Below are 21,498 nucleotides of genomic sequence, written 5' to 3' on the forward strand. Positions count from 1 at the left end.
TCTGCAGATACTGGCTTCTTTATCTGTATGAGTTTTATTTGGATAGGACAGAAATATCTCTATTTCCAAATAACTATTGGATGGATTGTCATGAAAATTTGTAGAGACATACATGGTTCCCACAGGATGAAACCTATGGACATTGGTGATCCCCTGGCTTTTCCTCTAGCATCATCATCAGGTCCATCACTTTGGTTAATGATGAAATACCTGCAACACTAATGATGTCATCAATGTTGGTGTTAAGGACAGTGAAAAAAATTAAATAGAGGGAGGTGCTCCTGCATCAGGAGGTAGAAAGGTGAGATACATTTTCATTCTATATTGTTTAAAAGTGTTTATATAGTTGAGTCTTTATGACCAAGTTCCAATTTGGAGTGATCCTTGTTATTGACAGCTATGCATTGTGATTCATGCCCTCTGAGGCACAGTGTGACTTGTGTATAGCTCTTACAAAGTGTGATAAGTCTTGCTATATCTGCTTGCAGAATGTAGTTTATATTCTTGGGTGTGAGGGTGGATAACAAGGGGCCATTGGGAGCTGTCCTTTAACTAACTATCCCATGGTGCCCATTCAGCGCTTGTAGGAATGGTTTATCTTGAATAAAAGATGTAAATGTTTCTGTTAAACATCTGGCTGTGTGGTGATTGTCCACTCTGATACCAGAACAAACCGGATGAACAAAAGTGTTATTAGCATAACTTTGGACGTTCCTGCATCAAAGGTTTATCATACTACTTTATATAGCCGTTACTGATCCATCAAAAAAATGTTAGGATCGGTCTGATCCAGATCCTGACCAGAGATATGATTATTAAAAATTACATTTCATTAAACATAAGAGAATGCAGTCATCATATTTACATACATGCATAACTCTGCACAAGGCATGTGTCGTGAGCACATCACAACACTCAGCCACCCACACATGAACACAGGAGAATACGTGAAGAGACAAAACATCATATCTACACATTCATGGATCTGCACGTAAATACTGTATACACACAAACACACTGAACAAAGAAAGCAGTGCCCAAGAGGAAAAAACAAGGAGGAGAATAAATTAACAGTATATGCATGTTTTTCAGCTTGGTTTTCTGGCTCAGATATACTAATGGAAGTGTGTGTGTTTGTACTTTGTGCTCTGAAATATACTGATAGAAAATATGAATTTGGTCCTGGCTGCTTCTCATGAATTAAATCAAGATTAATTAAATCAAGGCCCAATGAAGGAGGATTACTTGGTGTTGTATTTTTAGATCTACATAAAGCATACAACAGTCAATTATGAGGTTTTAATATCGAAACTCTCTAAATTTAACTTCTCATCTTGAGCACTAGCATGGATGTCTTCATATTTATCTAATAGGATACAATGGGCCCTATTTTAACAATCTAAGGCGCATGGTCTGAAGCGCATGGCGCAATTGCATTTAGGGTGTGTCCAAATCCACTTTTGCTATTTTAACGGCAGAAAAATAGTCGATGCACCAGGTGCATGGTTCAAAGGGCTTGTCCATAGTCTCCTAATTAATCATGGGTGTGTTTTCAGCGTAACATGCAATAAACCAATCACAGTGTCATCTCCCATTCCCTTTAAGAGCCAGGTGTGCTTGCACCTTGGCGGATTGCTATTATGACAGTGCATCTGCCAAGTCGTAAGAAGGAGCACTTCTCTGCAGAGGCAATTGGATCATGCGCAAAGGGAAAGAGCATGATCCATAACGAGCACACTGGCCTCTGCTGCTCCTGGACCCTCCTGTGGTCAGCCACAGACCACCAGTTTAAGGTCCTGTTCATTAATTTGTTGCAAATTTATCTTCGTTTGGTTTTTGAAAAGGGTCAGGATAATTACAGCTTTGGTTTCTTTAAAATCGTTTTGTTCAGTCATGGAGTGACAGGTCAAATCAGTGGGGTTTTAATTGCCGAAAGTATGGACACCTGATCACTGTACTCTGAAAAATGTTAAAGAATATTTGTTAAAAAATTAAATCATTAATTTGAATCATGTAAAGAATCATCAACACAGTTATCAGGACTTGATCAGCTCTCCAAGGTTCTGATCTGGCTGCTGGCAGCAGCTAGAAGCTGTGCAGATTTATTTCCTTCGTTAGTTTAATCATTGTTTTCACCTCACTTATTTCCTCATGTGTTCCTCATGTCATCATGTATTGATGCTGCAGGAAAGTCGATCTGTGTCTGATCCGTTGTTGTCCACCTGTTTAAATACCTATGTGTATTGCCACGATTTGGTCAAATAATTAAACAATTTAATCCATCATTACTGTGATTAGTTAATTCTGATAAATATTATGGCCAAGCATTATGACATGTACATTTTAAATATATTAATATACACAATAATAATCTTTCACATTGTAATCCTTTTATTTGTTACCTTTTGCATGTTTGTGCGCTGCTGCGCATCCTGTGTGTGTAACAACTAGAGTGTATGTTGTGCAGCTGCCTGTGTAGGTGCATATTACTGTCCTGATAATGCGCCCTTGAAATAACAGTGAAACACTGCGCCATTGACTTTAGACCAGGTTTTTGTTGGTCATTAGCGCAATCGCTCTCTGCTGCCTGATAGTAATGCGCCAACAATGCGCCTGACCACACCTTACTTTTAGACCAACACGTCCATGGGCACACTGATGGGCGCAAGTGCCATTGCTATTTTAACAACGTGGGCGCTGGACGGGAAAATGACAACTGCGTCAGTCTTAAAATAGCAAAGAGACTTGTGCTGTGCCGGGTGTAAGATAGGGCCCAATGTGTTAAAGTTTGTGACGCACCATCCACTAACATGAAGTGCACAAAGGGTGTTCAACAAGGGTCAGTGTTAGGTCACCTATTATTTAGCCTATATATTAATGATTTCCCTCAACAGTGTCATAATGTAGAACTGCAAATGTATGCAGATGACACTGTTGTCTACGCACATGCAAAAAGAGCTGGCTTGATCAATCATGTCTGAGTCTAAATGCAAACGAGACAAAATGTATGTTTTTCTCTAACATGATACAACCTCCTGACGCTGATATTCTCATCAAAGGTGAAAGGATTGGCATAGTCACTGATTTTAAATTTGAACTTTAAGAAACATGTTTAAAAAATGGTTAAAACCCTAAAGTACAACTCAGCAAATTTTAGACATATTAGAAATTGTCTATCTTTGGATGCAGCCAAGATATTTATGCTATGATTCTTTCCCACGTGTCTTATTGCATTACATGTTGGGCTGGTGAAACAGCCATAAGACCTCTTGAGTCCTTATACAAACAAACTCTAAAAACTCCAGACAAAAAGCCAATATATTTCCATCACTGTAGGGTACTGGAGAAATATAATTTACTGAGCTTTGAGAATTTTAGATTATTTTCAAATTTGTGCCTGGTTTATAAAATTTTAAATGGTTTGGCCCCTCCTCCACTACATGACTTTGTGTACACTCGCTCAGTAAATTCAATTAGATCCTCCAGAATATGGTCTGTACGAGATTATACCGTACCATTTTGTTGCACTGCATTCGAGCAGTCAGCATTCTCTGTGAAAGCCACAACTCAGTGGAGTGCCCTACCTGATGATATGAAGAGCTGCAGTATGTTTAAAACCAAATTAAAAAGTCTGCTAAAAGTTACTCAGCTCCATAACCACTGACTCTACGTTTTATCTCATAGTCTTCTAATGAACACAAATAATCTTGCTTTTAATTTGACAAGCATACATTAATCATCTCTAGTTGACATTGTGAGTGTAAGTGATGTGCCATTGTGTGTAGCTTTGTATTTTGTATTATGTGTCCTGTGTGTTTTTTGCTTTGTACTGTTTGTTATTGTGCTGTTATATGTTTTAATTGTGATCTGCCGAAGGGACTGTAGATGAAAATGAGCTCTAACTCTGGTACAGTACATCAACTCGTTAAATTTATGTTTAACACTGTACATGGTCCCAATAAATAAATACAATAAATGAATGTTCTCATGGTTCATATATTTAAAATAACACTGCATACATAATATGAGCTCCACATGTAGAGGACACCAGAGCAGATAATTGCTTAAACAATCAGCTGCTCACTTATAAATGACTAAAAGTAAAAGCTCAGAGAATGTTAGAAACAATTTTAGCAGGAATCAAATGAAAGCTATTTCATTGTATAGGACAAGCTTCTGCAAGGATGACGATGCATTTTCGCAATTTTAGAGACAGTCAAATCCATGAAATCAGCAGTCAATCTTCTTTTAAGAGCCAAAAAAAAACTGATTTATTTTTTACCTGCTCAGTTACACCCTTATGTTTAACACTGCTGGAAATTTTAATTAGTGCATCTATGAATTCCCCAGGATATCCTCCTAATTAAATAACCAGAGAGAAGCACAGGCTTTACAAATTGTACAATTATTCAAGACAACTCAGAATATCTAATAATTCACAGGAGTGTCACAAGAGGAAAACACACGCACACCCTAGTTTCATGAAAATTTAAAAAAACAAGCTCATAGTGTCTTTCTAATAATCGTCCTCTGTGAGAATAATTGAGTTTTAACTGCCATCATTAAACTGCACAGGAATGTGCTATTGCCTGTCAGTTTATATTCACTCAGATTGAAATACGGCCCCCTTGATTTGATCTTGAGATGAGATGGGTGACTTTAAAGTGCAGCTTTCCTCTGATTATCTTTGTATGGTTTGTTGTCATGAGAACCATCCTTGGCCTTGTGAAATCTTAGTTGAGATTCAGTACAGCTGAAATCATCAATGAGTCAATCAATAAGTTGATTGACAGAAACTATTTAGTAGTTCATTCATCGTTTTAGTGCTGCTTTTGCTACTTTTCTTTGTCTTACTGTATGTGTCTTACTGTAGGAGTTAAATATCACTTCCTGTGTCCACTATGTGGTGCTAGACAACACCCACGAATTATAGGTCTTGTTGCTGTATATCATGTGTGGACCACACCGTGTAAATTTCATGTTAATCGGATGATGTTTGTCACATAAGGCTGGCTTCCTGTTGTTAGTAAATGGCACTATGACTATGACTCAGTATTTACATGTAGATGTTTTCAGGCTTAAACTCTTATCAAGCATGTAAAATTTGGGATGGATTTTACAAAGTCCAGTCGAGTTACAACAACTTCTTGTTTCATGGCAAAACATGCAAATTGACTGGCATACAACGCCAAGGGCGTTCCATGAAAACTCAAAATTTGAATAACTTTCCATAGCAAAGGTCTTTAGATGACACAGACCAAATCTGAAGTTGGTCGGGTCAAATCTCTAGGAGGAGTTTGTTAAAGTACAATGCCTGCGAACGGCAAAAACTGTGCAAAATTGCACGGTAAATTCAAAATGGCTGACTTCCTGTTGGGGTTAAGGTATGGCTCCAGGAGGCTCTTTAAATTTGGAGATGTTAAATCTACATACCAAATTTCATTCATCTACATCAAATTTAAAGGTGGGGCCTTGACTTTGAAAAATTTTCGGAGCCATTTGCCACACCCATGCCCAAGACCTATAAAACTTATAGTTTTTCATCACTGCCGATGCATGTGCGAAGTTTCATGAGTTTTCAATCACCTTTAGCCTCTCAAAAATGCAATTCATTTAGAAAAATAATAATTCCTTCAGATACAATAGGGCCTTTGCACCACTCGGTGCTTGTGCCCTAAAAAACAGCTGAAAGAAGCTCAAACACTCTCTACCAACTCCTGAGGGAAATATCTGGCTTCACTATGTTCACCAGCTAGTTGGTAACTTTGTCTGTCTGATGTTTGGTGATGAGCAGGTAGCGTACAGTGGGTTTATTAGAGCTTTTTTGTTGTTGTTGTTGCTGAAAACAGCTGCCTGCTGCGGCCAAAAACACAAAACAGTGGAAGGAATTGAAACAGTAAAGTTACAGTACAGAAAACCACAATGATGAGCTAAAAGACACCAACCTAAAGGGGTTGCAAAGTCAGGTGATCAGGTGAGTTCATTATTATGAGCAACCCCATACACACAGTATACATAACCTTGTGATCAACTGTTAATATGAAAATATTCATCATAATTGCTTTAATTGACAATGAAAATAATAATTAGTTGCAGCTCTAAATTGCAATACTGTTAGTTTAATTTGTCAAAGTTGAAGCTCAGTAATATTTTGAATGTGACATTGAAAACAGTCATTGATCATATACAAACATTGCTGCCCTTGCCTCAGAAAAACATCTGCTCAGAGCTGCTGCATTGTAAGGATATTTTCTGGCCATGACTTTGTCAGAAAACCGTAAACGCCAATTAGACAGTGCAGGCAGTGAACTGCTAGCTGCCCTTGTGTGACTCTTGTCAGGATGCGGGCATAATTATTGACAGCTCGAGTTCATTGGAGTCAGCTCTGTCTCCACCAGTGGAGGCCTAATACAGGGCTCCACAGCCCCGGGGACTGGTGGTCGCATCTCATCAAGGGGGGTGGGAGCAATTGTCATAAACAGGAGGAACATTTGCATATTATAATTATGTCTGCATGCAAAGAGGGTCTTCTCAATTACATCCCATTTAAAACTTTCAATGAAGAACTGAGAAGCACAAACTATTACAACTCCATAAACTTTAATTGTAACAGCTTCCCCTAAACAAGATAAAGACCATTAGGATTACAGTGGAGTTGCATAACTATAATCATGCACGTCACTTGTTGATTGAACACTTAGGTGATTGATTGTTACCTTTTATCTGCTACCTGTTCCTTTTTCATTTGAATTCCTCCTCTCACAGATACATTCAACCCTGAATAGCTGCTGCTAAAGTTGCAAATTACTGCAATGTGAGAAAATGTGTTTTAAAAAATTGAGCTTTTCATGTTTAAATAACCAAAAAATAAATAACTACTACCAAAAACAAAACAAAACAACAAAGACAGCTAAATTAGCTGGTAAATCATTATATCTGACTGTTTTCCAAGAGTGTGTCATCAAAGTTTATCTGCTTAATGATAATTATTTAATTGATAATTACTCAACCATGTCACATATGAACACGATGTTATATGGAAAGGATCGGAGGACATACTTGTGATTAATGATAGTTTCACTACTCTGACAACAGGCATATAGTCGTAGAGAAGGAAATCTCAGAAATCTGGCAAAATCTGCCTATTATTTTCTTGATTAATCAATAATTGCTACTTCCATAACGTGTCAGAAAATTGTGAAAAATGTAGATCATAATTTCCCAGAGTCTAAATTGCTAATTTTGTCTGACTGACAGTCCAAAACCAGAAAATATCTAGTGTCCTATTATACAAGACAATAAAAAACAGAAAATATATAAATGACTAAAACAATGAATGAATTATAAAAATTGTTGAATGATCTGATTGATTAATCACCTAATTATTTACTTACATCATCATTTATTAAAAAATTCCTGTACAACAGCTCCCTAAACATGTCTAGAACACTCAAATTATCAAAGGGGAAATAATCTTGATTTAATGTACATTAATGACATACAGTATGAAGGCTTTTTCATGTAAAGCAATTGCTTCTGGCTTTTTACGTCTCACAGACACAAGTACTACATTTCTACACAGAATACTGATTATATCCACTGAATTGTTCACTGAAATAGTCTCACTAATCACAAGGACCATATGATGCGTAATGGAATTATTAGATATGGTGTTGTTCCAGTCAATCCACTTTATGCACAAATTGCCTCCACAATTAAGCCAAAAAAAAAAAATCAAAAAACACGGACTGCTTTCCATCTGTTAGCTGTTGTGATGAATAGAATAAACAGGAATAGCTCTGCCCTCTGATTTACAATGGCCACTTGCCTATTTTAGATTTGCTGTGAGAGGTTTGCAGAGCTCGAGAGGAACTTCGCCTTTTTCACACTTTGCACTGAAGACACTGCAGCAATTATGTTAAACATGAACTATATTGTTTTATCTTTAAAGTCAAATGGTATGGTTAAAATGCTCACATGAGACAAAATGTTCTCCTAATGAATGCACTGAAATATATTTTTGCAATGTTGCCCCCAAAATACTTGATCTTTATCCTAGGGTTCCCTCTGAATTTGTTGTTTTTTGCAGTCATTTTAGAAGGTAGCATGTCCTGACATCAACAAATATCTTGACAATGCACAGTGTGGCTGTTTCTCTTTTTCTCCATGTAGCAGTTACAGTGACACCCTCCTAGAGATTGCTGAAGTACAGTTGACATATTTGTCAAAAAAAAGGGAGGAAAAAAGGACAAACAAACAAGCCAAGATAAAAGCAGTTGCTTCTAGCAAACAATAAGAGGACAGACAGTGATTCTGAATGACACCCAGTTTATGGGATTTCTATTTCTAGGCTTAGTTATTTTAAAATCTAACAAGGGTCAGTGACACAAATTGGTGATGTTCAAAGTGTAGCAGCATGATTGTCTGTTCTATATGTGTTTTCTGGATGTGTTCCCATGCGGTGATAGTTCTGTTATCTCTTCATTGATGCATGTCTGCTTGTTCTCTACACTCATTATTTTGTCCACTGACTCGCTGCTTTATTGGGGCCCAAGCACTGAGTGGTGCGAAGCATGGACGTATAAAGAGAAGTGGATACAGCGTTGCGAGGCGGGGCCCCACTCATCCCTATGAAAGTTGCTCAGTGGTGCATGAAGCCAGAAAAGTTTGACTTCTTCTGCATAGCTTCCACATCTATAGGGCCCATAGAGCAAGCACACCAGCAACTCAGATACCCCCTGTGGGGGATTAATAAAGTATTTCGTATCATATCATATTTCCAACGACCAAGCTGGCTACTTCTGGTTTAGCTCTCTGGCTGATGGGTATAAAACAATTCAATCGTACGTCTCTTCTAGACTTTCCAAATGTTATCAGACCAAATGGATCAAATGTATCCGCTGATTTATAGATGTCTCTTTCACAATGGAAGTCCATGCGAAAAAGTGTTTTTGGGCCCAATAGCATCACATGATGTTGTAATTCCACGGTTTGGCAACTATGTTGAATCGGCTACAAAGCCCAGTGCTGTTCCTGGGGGCTTGGTGCGAATGCCCTATTGTAATGCATGTTCTTCCTCCCCTTCGTCTTTCTTCTTCTTCTTTACACAAACGTCAGAAGTGGTGAAAAATGATGTTTTATGGGTCTTGGGCATGGTTGTGGCAAAATTGCTCAAGAGCACCCCCCTACAAAATTTTAAAGTTGAAACCCCCGCATTAGATTTCACCTAGATGTACCAAATTTGTTAGGCATGTCCAGACTTACAAAAAAGCCTCTGGGAGCCATACCCAAAGCCCAACAGGAAGTCAGACATTTTGAATTTACTGTGCAATTTTTGCATAGTTTTTGCCATTTGCAGGCGGTGTACTTTAACGAACTCTTCCTAGAGAATTAACCAGAGCGACTTCAAATGTGGTCAGTGCCAAGTAGAGACTTATTTATAAGAATTATTACGCTTTTGAGTTTTAATTGACATAGTGTGCCAGTCAATTTGCATGTTTTGCTATGAAAAGTTGTTGCAACTCGACTGGACTTTGTCAAATCTGCCCCAAGTTTTACATGCGTGATAGAAGTACAGGCCTGAACACATCTATATGTTAATATTGAGTCATAGTCATAGCGCCACCTACTGACAATAGGAAGTCAGCCTTATATGACAAACATGATATTCATGACGATGCATATGCATGTCAGGTGACCTCCACTTAATGTATTGCTGTATTAATGACCCACTTGTGTAGCACTGCCTATTGGCAACAGGAAGTGAAGCCTTATGTTACAAACTTCCTTTGATTTACATGAAATTTTAAGTGTGTGGTTTACATTTGATATGCAGCAACATAATGTACATTTAGTGCATGTTTTCTAGCACCACATAGTGGATACAGGAAGTGATAGTTATCTCCTACATGCAATGTCCAATATTCATGAAAAAGTATAGCCATGTCAGTAGCACTCTGGTAAATGTATTGCTGTGTGTCATCCGACCTCCAGTAGCGATACCACGTCTGCTGCTCCCTCCAACGCACATGAGGTGCAAGGGACCGTTCATCGCTGCTGAATTAAATTATTCTTGTCCTCTTGATCCTCAGCATTCCCTGCCCTCGTTGCTCTGTACCAACGAGCTGAATAGACCCTCTGAATTGGTGCCTTATGGTGCCACTTTGTGTGACAGTGATGCTGTGCAATCCACACTTGCTTTCAAATCCTCCCGCAAGGCTCCTATACTTCATTGATCCCGCTCTGTATGTACCCTACCCTTGCAAGGTATTATGTATGCCTGTTATGTGCTCCACTGCCACAGCATACTCTAGCAAAGAGCTGCTTTACACTGTGGAGTGAAAATGTATCAAACGTTTGAACTTAAAACCTCTCCTGGTTGAACAATACTCTATTCATACAACAGGACAGCCACTCACTGAGCATCATTAATGTACACAGTCTCATGTAATAAATGTGGATCACTGACCAACTTGTTCTATATTAAAGGAAACATTTCTGAAACAAATAATACAGACCATCTGTTAATCGCACATTTGAATAACAATCAAATTCCTCCCCTTAAAACTGTTACAATAATGCAAAGATTTGGAAACTCTTCAAACACTAGACCAAATACAAACACACGCATACTATCACAGACCAATTGTTTTTGCGTTACCATACTAGATGCTGCCGACCTCATTAATCATTTTGTTTCTTCAGTAAATATCCAATGCATACCTTCTCATATGTAACTATAGCTTCATTTAATTAACAAAAACTATTGAGATTTATTACCAGCGGTATCCACATGAATAAATCTACTGTAAAAATCTACACAGCTCTAATTGATATAGAAGACAGTGGCTCAAATTCACTCAAGGCTGTGCTTATTAGTGTGTGTTACAACCCTCCCCACGAGCCAGAAATGACTGCATGTGATTCACACTCAGTGCACACAAATAATGGACCACACAGCTTCAATTTGACACACTTCATAGGAAAGCCTGTGCAAAGCAGGTTTAGGGAGAACTTTTTGTCAAACATATATTGTAGGTATTATATACAGTACAGCGTGTCTGAGCTTCACTAATCCCATCTCTGCATCAAATAAAGCACCTTGCAATGTCAGTGCATAGATGAACAGCAGGGGTGGGGCAGTAAATATGCATAAGGTGTGGATTTATCTACAGTTGGCTTTGTACCAAACGAATGAAGTGAATTAAACTGAACACTAGCTGCTTCCAACAACATCTGTTTGTCACCAGGTACCAGTTATTATGTGCTTTTTTTGTTTACTGTGACTCTCCTGAACCAACATAAGACTTCTGAGCACCGGTTGCTTTTGTATCATTGTCAGCACTGTATCTGAATTAGTATTTGTGCGTTTGGTTAATTGTTTTACTTTTGTTTAGGGTGCACCATTAAGAAGTGGTGTCATGTTGGTCTTTTCTAATGTATTCTTTAAATGTAATCTTTAACAAAGGGCTGGATTATCCTGCTAGGGGGCCACAGGGCAAAGAAATAAGCTCTGGGCTCCTATTGCTCACTTTGACTGGTTGGTGATCCACCCTTGCTGTAACTACATTAAAGTTACCCTGTGGATTTTTTGGAAACAGAGATATGTTTACGTTTAATATTTCTCACCAAAAAATCCTCATAAAGATTTTGCAGAGCCTTTGTTGAATTGCTACATTTCTTGGTGTGTATGTATCTATGTATGAAGTCATATGCATAAGGTGCATGAGATGCAAACAAATAAGGGATTCACTCTTAAAAACATTGCTCCATAGTGCTTCTAGTGGTCAAAAACTCCACAGGATACCTTTAAAGGGGACATATGCTTTTTGTGATTTTTTTAACAAAAAAAAGATGTCTTTGTTAATCGTGGTCAAAGTTCTAAAACTTGAGGTGAACATATGTAAAAATGCTCCCTGAAAGTCAAAAGCCCAGACTTCAGTCTGCTCTGAGTGCTTTGTTTGCAATGTAAATGTTAATTCAAGTGTTTAAAAGAGAGAAAAAAACTTAAGCTACACCTACCAGGTTCAAACAGAGGTCATGTATAAGAAAGTCTGATATGCATGATTCTCAGAGTGAATAAGGTCTTTGCCATCTCTGCCTCCAATTACAGTTTGGGTTTTTATTGTGGGGAAATCAGGTCAATTCATTTAATCGATGGCATGTCAGTATAATTAGTAATTATGTGAATGAAATGTGTAGAATGACTGCAGACAAGCTCATGCCACACTCTGTGAGTCCCTAATCACAAACCTGTCAGGCCTGTTATTTGTGACTGAAAGGCACATTTAGCTCTCTCTCTTATCAGTCACATAATTATTTTTATCTATATTTTTTTCATAGCTGTGCACAAAGTTAATATGGCTCAATCTTTGTGATACATAGTCAATAGATTAGCAAAAGACATTACAGTCGATTTTACTTTCTCTATAATGGAAAGTCAGTGATACAAAAAAAAAAATGGATTAGCTGCTGTGTAAAATTGTTGATGTGTTGCAAACTTGCCAAAGGAAATAAAACTGATTACATTTTTTCTGACATTCGATCCTCCATCTGAGCATCTACTCTATATTGTTGCTACCACCTTGGTTTGTGTTGTATAGTTTGTTTTTTTTACCCCAGGAAATATATTTACAACAATGTAAGAAAATAGATTAGCTCTATAGATTGAAATAATTATACTGACCAATGTAAACAGACAGGAGCCATTAAATACTGTACAGTGACTTTGCCACCAGCTAGAGAAAGTTCATTATGGGTCATTGTGCTGCTGGCTGTACCATAAATAATTAGTTCACAACCTATTTGATGAATGTGGCATTATCAGAAATTGCTCATGTTCTGTGTCTAGTTAATTAGTAAATTTGATAAAATAGCTGCTAAACCAAATTGCAGTCCAAAAGCTATCAAGTTAGGAACAAATTAAACCCAAAAAATGAGGACATCAGAGAACATTCAGCGGAGTTTGAGCCAAAATTGCTTTTTGGTTTTGTTCCCTTCATTGACAGTAAACATGAATTTCATTTAAGATCGTACATCAAGCAGTTTCTACATATTCAACATATCCGAAACGGGTGCCACTGCCTTATTCAATACAGACGCCTGTTCAGTTCGGGAAATGGTTTGTAAATAAAGCTGCTGCCTTGGATTTGAATTAATTTTCAAAGAAGATTTTATGACTTCCTAGGTTTGATGTATGATCTGAAACAGAGAGGGCAGCACATGCAGTAGCTCATGTTTTTGTCTTTTCGGTTTGATGCTCAGCTTTTTCTTGTGCAGAGTTAGTTTTTTTTCTCAGTGATTGCGTGGGTTTCCTCCAGGTGCCTGATCTTTCATCTAAATGATTTACAAGGAAATTAACATATCGCTTGCTAATTGCTGGAATATGTAACAAATGGTATGGTCTTTCAGAACAACAGATATTTTATTTGTTTCATGTTTTCTGACTGATGGTTTTCATATGCTGCGGGAGACAGCCTCAGGGAAAGAAGTGAGAATAATGCAGCTATAAAGCATTCAGAACCAACACTGAATAAGACTGGGATACTTATGTTTCAAACACCACATTTCTAAAATCTACTTCATCCACTAACACAGACCATAATCTTGGACAGCAGGGCAACCTGCTCAGTGCCATTATTGCACTTTAATATAGCCCTGCCCGTGCCACTTGTCCATAATACTACATCCAGGCAAGCTCATTGTGCTGCCAGGACCACTTATAACATCCCTGCCTCATGTGCAGCTCCTCCTCCTCCTCACTCTCCTCTGCCTATGAGCCAATGCAAATTACAGTAACAGCTTGGACGTGAGTATAATCTCAAGTGGTGCGAGCTGGACTCCATGGCGAGGCATGCGGGCAGATGGAAGCAGAGACTCTGCCAGGCGTCTTTTGGGGCTCCCACTCTTTCTCCAGCATGCTAGACAATGGAGGAGCTGTGGCTCATAACCAGCTACTTGTCTACCACTAGCACGCAGCCTACTCCCTTACGCTGTATTTGGTAAATAATATGAAGGAAGGAGGCTCCTGTCATGGCCTTGTTTAGCTCAATGCACAGATGGACAGTGATATCGGCCACATTATATCATGAGACACTCACCGAGCAGAGAGGGCTGACTTGACTTGTGCAGAGACATGCACATTTGTGATGAAAGAGTAAAGAGAGCACACTACAGCAGTTTTTGTATGTTTCTCTGCATAGCAGGAGGTAGACGCCTCTCCCTTGAGCTAAGGTAGATGTTTATAAATACTCCTTTAAATAAACAACCTATTCGATTTGCATAAAAGATCATATCTGCAATCAGTGAACATTCATTTTAACACCTTAAGAGTAAAGCTTTGATTTTTTTTCAAGCATATATTATTCATAAATGCAGAATGCAACTCCAATGAGTTCGCCATTATTTCCAAAACTGTAGTTATGTGCATGAACATGCATCATCCATACAATATTCATGTAATATACACTACGACACATAATTACTTCATAGCCTAGTTTTAGATATGTCGTGGGTTTGGGTTGCCTCAGGGAGAACTATTTATTTTCAGTATTCAAATATGTTTAGCTTATGCCTGAGCGTCATTCTGTCTGTATTACTGAACTTTTTTTCACCGTCTCTAAATTCAGTAACTTCTGTCAGCGATTGCCAGGAGCGAGACATTAGAGTTTTTTCAGTCATTTGTGATGCCCTACTGATTTCTGAATGAAATTATACATTTATGAACTGTAAGTAGAGACATTTTCTGTGGTTACGGATACCTTTTTAGGTTGAGAGCTTGCCTCCTTGGATTCAAGCACTGCAGAGAAAGTTGCATGAATCTCAAAATGTAATGTACTCTTCATTGTGAATGGATGAGCTCCAGGCTTTACACTTGCATGACAAGTTTTTGACTGTTTTGCTCCTCTGGGAGATAGGCTTGTTTATGCTGACAAATTCTTATTGTGCTATTAATGTAAATGGATTCTTTAACTCAGTTGTGTCCCTTGTAACTAATGAGGATGCTTATGCAATAAGGTTGCACCTCCATGTGTCATTAAACACCTCTGAATTTTTAATCATGTGATGATGCAAGTGAGGGAATGCCGAGACAAACATATGTGCTTTGGAGGAGTTCAAACAACGCCCTCCTGTATGCATACATACATACATACATAACAACAGTACAAAAGAATATGATGTATGAAGAAATCAATAGAATGTGAATCAGCTCAGCTGTGTGTTAAGATGAGGCTGTTTAAGTGACTCAGTCTTCAATGTGTCTGCCAACCCTGCATGCATCTGCACTAACAAAAAGATATTTGACTGAGAGAAAGAGAGAGAAAGCACCAAGACGCTGAGCACTACTCCCCTGGAGCTATGCATCTATTGTATCTGACTTGTGCTTGCACACATGCAGGTGTGCTTGATTTTACCATATTTTCTTGCACTATTATTTCAGATAGCTTCAGCTACACCATTTCAAATTCACAAAGGCCTTGTTACTCTGAGACGTGCATGACATGGAGTGTGTCGCTTAATTTTCTACAAATGATTAGAGCTCCAGCAACAAGAGTCAGCTGCAGAGATGATACCTAACATGGCAACACGTGCTGTAAACCTCAAGGATACCCTGGGCTGCCACTCGACACTGCCTATCACCGCCCTCGATACTTGGTATTCCAGGACTGCAACACTAACTGCAAGACTCAGATTACTTTGACAAGCGAGGCAGACCACAGAACACAAGACAGAGGACGGGAGGCGTATATGCACAGTGCCGCCACTAGAATTTTGAATATGTGAGGGTAATAACTTGACCTCCTCCTCACTCTCCCCTCGATCCTTGATTAAAAACATGTATTCTCTACCTACTTACAGAACAGCATTTCCTCAGTTGTAGTACCATAATTTTGCACACACAGAGATGAAATGGTGGGGAATCCTGTTGTTACGCTTCTTATCCCCCTCAAACTTGACAACCAGGATTAAACTTCACTTGAAAGAACTGCTGGGTGAAGATGTCAAAAGAACACATATGGGCCAAAATTGCTGTGCCTTCACAACACAAATTGCTTGTATTTGACAGGAAAAGGTGAATTTAATTCTTCTGAAAGGGATTTAACTATGGGAATTATTTTTCTTTTTTAGGACAGAAACAAGCAGGATGTCTCGTGGTGGGAAAAAATATGCAGAGTTATGCAGGGTGTATGACTGTTGTAGACACTGCTTGTTAGGCGTACGACGAGGGGGAGGGAAAACACTGAAGGGAACAGCAGTTATGTTCAATTCAGTAACACAAGCTGGCTAATTAGCATTGCCCTGCCATTCCCTTTGAACCAGAGGAGGACAAGTGGGAGCCATCATATTTCTTTGTTCTCAGCACTGTTTGAGTCCCCCCTGACCGCAGAAACCACAGGGGTTCTGACCACAGAGGGTCAGAGGTAGGCAAAATAACCCCACCTCCCAGCCTCCACCTCCTTGAACTCCCCCTCGGGAATTACCCAGACATTCTCCTAAAACCACGCCCTCAGCAAAGTACTGTTACTGGCAGCACATCGGATCAGATATAGTACCTAGATGTAGTGGGATGACATTTTCAGGATGCAAACGTACTCCGAGTACACCAGACAGATGTTAAGGGGATACAGGTACCTACTGCACTTCAGATGCACACAATTATTCTCGGCTGACTGCTCTCTGAAGACGCAGCACAGATCATTAACTCTATCCTCTCATGGACGGGGTTTTAATTAATAGTTTCATGCTATATAATGTAAGATTGAAACATGACACAGCATTTATATTGCTGCAGTGTTTTGAAGGGTGTTTTATGGCACATTTCAGGTTAGTTAGAGATGCAGTCAATTACATTAAAACTCCAGAAAGAGCCTTTTTGTACCACTGATGGGTCATATAATTTGACATAGTTGGCAAAGTCAATAAAGTCCACAAAAGGTGCAAGGTCGGTGGGGTTTGCCTTTAAGTCTATGATTAGGTAGGAAAGAAAGTGTCTACTTAACGTTATCTGACTCTATGAATTTGGCCTGATAAATATCACCAAACTGACAAGAACAAGCTGCAACAGACAGCTGCTCTGGTAGGCACAACAGATACATATTTTCTAAAACAACTGCCCTTACAAGGGTATAATTTACACCGGGGAATGGGGGAATACTGTACAAAATCCTAGATTTGTCTACTCCACTTTTACAGTTTCAGTTAGATTTTCTTACAAAAATCTCTGTGAACAATGAACTCTTACTGTCCAGCTGTCAAAATCCATATAAGAGAAAAGTAGATAAAAAATGTTCACACTGTGGGTTCACATCTAAAAGCTTAATGAACAGTGGCAAGCGCAGGAATGGGTGCTTTGCGGACTTATTTTTGCGCCTCAGGCTAGATACCCTCCTGTCTTCTAGGTGGACAGTATTGGGGTGCAGCCAGAAGAAGACTACAGACACTCCCAGGTTCAATAAAATCACCTCTGCATGTTTAACGGGTGAAAAAAATAATTTCATCTATACATTTATTTAATATTCTCCTAGAACTGAACATCAATCTGTCATAAAGTATTATGTTTCTATGAAGGAAACTGAGAATGATAAGTAAAGTTAGCACATTAACAATGATAGATAATCAATGATATAGATTTAGACAGCATTTCTTTTGTGTTGTTGTTGTTATACTGCCATTATTTTTGAAAAGATGATGAAAAATGTCCTCCTTCCTCATTTATTATTTACTACATTGCTATAAATGTATAATAATGCAGGAAATGGCATTCACTTTTTAATTAAGAAGAACCTCTGACATCATTGTGTCCACCGATTTCTGAAACCAAACCTGAGCTCTTTAACACAAGTTTCACATCTGTTGCACTTACAAATTATACATAAGACTGTCTAATATACAAATTAAGAAATATACAAATTAAAAATTAATAGACAAATAACAGCTTTAGTCTTTGTTTAGCGTTATGCCTGTATGTATCTTTCTGTACATGTTTTCTGCTCTGTGTGTATATTAAGAGCTGCTGGAAACTTGAGTCAAATTCCTTGTATGCCTAAAAATACTTGGCCAATAAAGCTGATTCAGATTTGACAATCTCCACCCATCTGGCAGTGTAAAACAAATGCTACAGGGAAAAAAAAAGAAAAAGCATCTGCAAATTTGACCCAGTTCTGCTCCGCACCTGTAGTTTCACAGTCTTCCCTGTAATAAATTCCCACCAGTGATCTACATAGTACCGCATTTTCAATCTGCTGATGCACCACTGCTAGCACATGTTCAGCATAGTTAGAGCTGCCCTTAATAAAGGCAACTGCAACTGCTCTGAGTTAATATGCAGTGACTTGGAAAATATGATAAATTCACCAGATATCAAGCCCTGGTCTCCATCGCAGGTTTCACATCAGCATCTCGATCAGCTGGCGGTTGGAGAGTCAGAGCTGAGGCAGGCGACTACTACTGGGCTCACAGGAAAACACCACCTAGAGGACAGGAGACATGTTTAGTTGTTTTGTTAGAATTAAGACATGTTACAACTGACACGAGCTAGCTAGCTTCGCTAAGCTAGCCAGAGGAGGGGTTTGTTTTAACATATTTGTTCATCATCTAGTCCTCGACAGTGTTCAAGTTTAGGAGGCAACATTCCCCAACACACGAGAGAGGCAGTCATACATTCATAATCTCATTGACTGAGCTTGCTCTTTTTTCCACTTGGCAGCTCGGGGTGCGATATGAGCGCTGATCTGATTATGAAACAACAGGAAAGAAGCATAAGTAGCAGGAGAGGCACCAGAAAAACAGAGTTGGAGATACCATGACTATGAATGTGTGTCCTGTCATTAATATTTCACTGCATCATTGTAGCTAAAGGAGAACAAAGTGTAAAGGGGAGCATAATGAAAAATTTATCATATTTTGACACTGCTTTGGAATTTATCTGTGCAAAACAAAGAGCGGGCAAGTCCTCCACTTGTGATGAAATTTTGTGATGGAGAAAATAAGGTGATTAATGCCTCCAAATAATTACTGCATGCTTTAACATAAGGTTATTTCCATTATATATGTACACATAACTGATGAGGATGGATGAGGTTTTGTAAGTCACTGAAAGGTGCAGTGTGTAGGACACACACTCCTTCAAAGCATGTAGGAGAACTTACAGTGGCTGTGAAACTCACAAACAACATGAAAGGCCCTCTCTAGAACCAGAACCAGTGTTTAGTTTGTCCGTTCTTGGCTACTGTAGAAGCATGGCAGGCTCCGTGGAAGAGGACCAGCTCCCTAAGAAGATATAAAAGGCTCATTCTAAGGTAACAAAAACACAACAGTTCTTACTTACTACTACTACTTACTTGCTTATGAATATTGTATTCCATTTCTGCCAAGTCCATTCAGCTAGATGCCACTAAATTCTACACACTGCACCTTTAAGAGACTATTTTTACTGCGAAATGTTTCTTTCATTCTTGTGTTTTCTCAAAGGTGACTGCCAAGGTCATAGGCCCTCAGTTTCTCACTTGTCCTTAAAATCCAAAACAAGCTACATGACATGTCACAGCTCTGCCTGCAGTGCAGCTGCACGCAATCCAAGAGAGATTACCATATCGCTTGCATTTGTCTGCAGAGAGCCTTCATGCATTAAAAAACATAATTCTCCACTCAGGTTCCTCCAGCGCTACTGTACCATCCATTTGTATTCAGAGAAGGACTTCAGGCTTGTCACCTTCAGCCATCCCTCCAGCCAATTAAGTATTTATGACGCAAGCTTTTACTTTTTGATCACGTCACTTCAATCCTCTTCAATTTATGTTGGGCTGAAGTCAGTGCTGTCATGCCAGAGTATAAGAAATGAAGGGGAGAGACAAAGCAAGAGTGTAGGTGTCACAAATTTCATGGTGTATCATTGCATAGTATACAACACCATGCATGTTAACTGCTTCTACTCATGCCACAATGTGACACTGAGAAACCACTTGGAGGTGCATAAAGTTGTAAAAGTCCCTCACCCGTCCACAATGGCCTAACAACAGATTTTTCAGTTTTATCTTCGTTTCCAAGCATCAAATCATCACCTGGCCCAGTGTGATAAGTCTGGTGTCGGCTCAGGACAAGCCGGTCTCACTTAATCTCCAACATGGCTCCATCAAACACTTCCCTGCTCCATTTTCTCCTCTCGCAGCCACAAGATTTTACCTCTCTCCGTCTCTTTCTTTTTCTCCCCAGGTCCTTATATGAAGTGAAAAGATGGAAAAGAAATTCCTCAGTGCCAGGCAACTTTGGACAAAGGACATACTCTGTTGAGTTATTATCCATCCCTGCTACTCTTTCCTATCTGGGCAAGACAAAGACAGTTGTTAGGGATCGTCCTGTGCTTCCAGCTTTGTTACTTAGAGAACTGAGATATGACAACAGGGGCCAGGCCTTCCTTTTTTACTTTGCTGCAGTGTTATTCTGACTTGATGTGTGTGGCATAAAGAAAATGAAAGGCGAGCAGGGTTGCAGGAACGATTTATTGACATTTATTTTTCAAGCTCTTTCATGAGAAAACAACCATAACCTTAAAACTCACCTTAATGATCAACATACTGTCTTAAAAGATGAGCAACACGAGCATGATATGTATTTCATGGGCTTAGAAATAAAACTTGATTGGAAATAGTCACAGATGTACCAACACTGGAAGGATTATCTGTCCGTGTATAACAATTAGAAAAATAAAAAAGCAGCGTGGTATTATTATATTAGAATGTAAAAAAGATATATCTGAAGCAAGCTTTCTTCTAAATTATGATTCTATTGGAGATTTTCTAGGAAAACTTTGCCAAGAGCAAGTATCAGGAAAAGCGGATAAGAGCTGCATTGATTTATTTAAAGATCGGTATATAATAGAATTGTCTTTTTATCCTCCTTTTTTAACCAAGAACACAAGATTATAAGAAATAAGAAATTACATATTTAGAAGACAATGTCAGAATTATCTTATTACTGGCCTAAGGAGAGGGGGGATTTTTTCCTTCTTAGATATCAGCTCTGCAAAAGAAAGCTCTGCAAAAACCTTTGTGCATCTCATTACATCAGATCCTGGCCATCAAGGGAGACAAAAACATGCCTCGGAGCTTCAATCAATTATAGATTCGAGTGAATGCATTTATATTGGAGATAGGCAGCTTTCTTCGTGCTCCATTTTCCAGAAATCGACACAGCAATGGCAATTCCTGAGTTTACCGCCAGGTAAGCAAGGACCCACAGCCTTTAATAGGCCACATCAGTACGTGAAATTAATTCCACCATAACGACGTGAGGAGGTTTTTGTGTATTAATTACAGACTTTAATTATTTTCAATTTGCCTGACAGGAATAAAGGTTTTGGTTAGAATTTAATTTTTCAGCAAGTACCTCCTTTCGCTAACTGCAGTGATCACAGAGCCTGAGATGAAGACAAGCAATAAAGCAGCCGCAGCTGTAACACACTTATTAAAGGACATTCTCAATGTCATCATGACTCAGCAG

The 21,498-nt window shown here is 38.8% G+C and overlaps 1 protein-coding gene across 1 annotated transcript in view; it reads right to left on the minus strand.

Moving 5' to 3' along the window:
- The window catches only part of lrfn1 (leucine rich repeat and fibronectin type III domain containing 1), a 120,269-nt gene that overhangs the window by 8,874 nt on the left and 89,897 nt on the right, over positions 1-21,498 (minus strand). Inside the window, exon 3 of the mRNA XM_067595033.1 lies at positions 18,355-18,470. The gene's annotated coding sequence lies outside the window, so the exon portion shown is untranslated. The remainder of the gene's footprint in view (positions 1-18,354; positions 18,471-21,498) is intronic.

This window comes from Thunnus thynnus, chromosome 7, assembly GCF_963924715.1.
Source record: "Thunnus thynnus chromosome 7, fThuThy2.1, whole genome shotgun sequence".
NCBI classification, from domain to species: Eukaryota; Metazoa; Chordata; class Actinopteri; order Scombriformes; family Scombridae; genus Thunnus; species Thunnus thynnus.